Raw genomic sequence first — 522 nt, 5'->3', positions numbered from 1 at the left:
GTCGTGAAATGTGGTCTGGGTCAGAAACAAACACACACACGCTATAAAGAAGAGCCTTAATGAAAGACTCCTGTGAAGTGCTATGTAAAGTCAGACAGCTCTACAGAACATGCGGGTGTTCGATGACCTTTTTAAAGTAAACGCTGTAAGAAATGGAAGCTCTGAGTCATTTTGTTGGGAAACAAAAAGGAAAAGGGACTCGAGTATTTGAGAGGGAGTCTGAATTGATGCACGCATTGGGTATTTTATTTATTTATTTTTTGAGGTAAAGGATAAAAAAATCATCTCAAGGTCACAGTCATATTGCATTCATCACGATTCCCCACAAGTAAGTGAAAAGACGTTTTTATTAAAAGACATTAAGAGGAGATGACAAGGTGCTCCTGTTTGAAAAGCCTGAGCTCACTCTGCAATGATGGTGTCAGTGTTAAACAGAAATCATTGATTTGTTCAGTTCAGTCCCTGCTCAGGCTCTCAGGCTCTTTGAATGAGGGGAGGAGGCGCTGTCCAAGAGCAGCACCT

The sequence above is a fragment of the Lipophrys pholis genome (assembly GCF_963383615.2).
Source record: "Lipophrys pholis genome assembly, chromosome: 16".
Taxonomy (NCBI): domain Eukaryota; kingdom Metazoa; phylum Chordata; class Actinopteri; order Blenniiformes; family Blenniidae; genus Lipophrys; species Lipophrys pholis.
Note: the sequence above shows the minus strand (reverse complement) of the source record.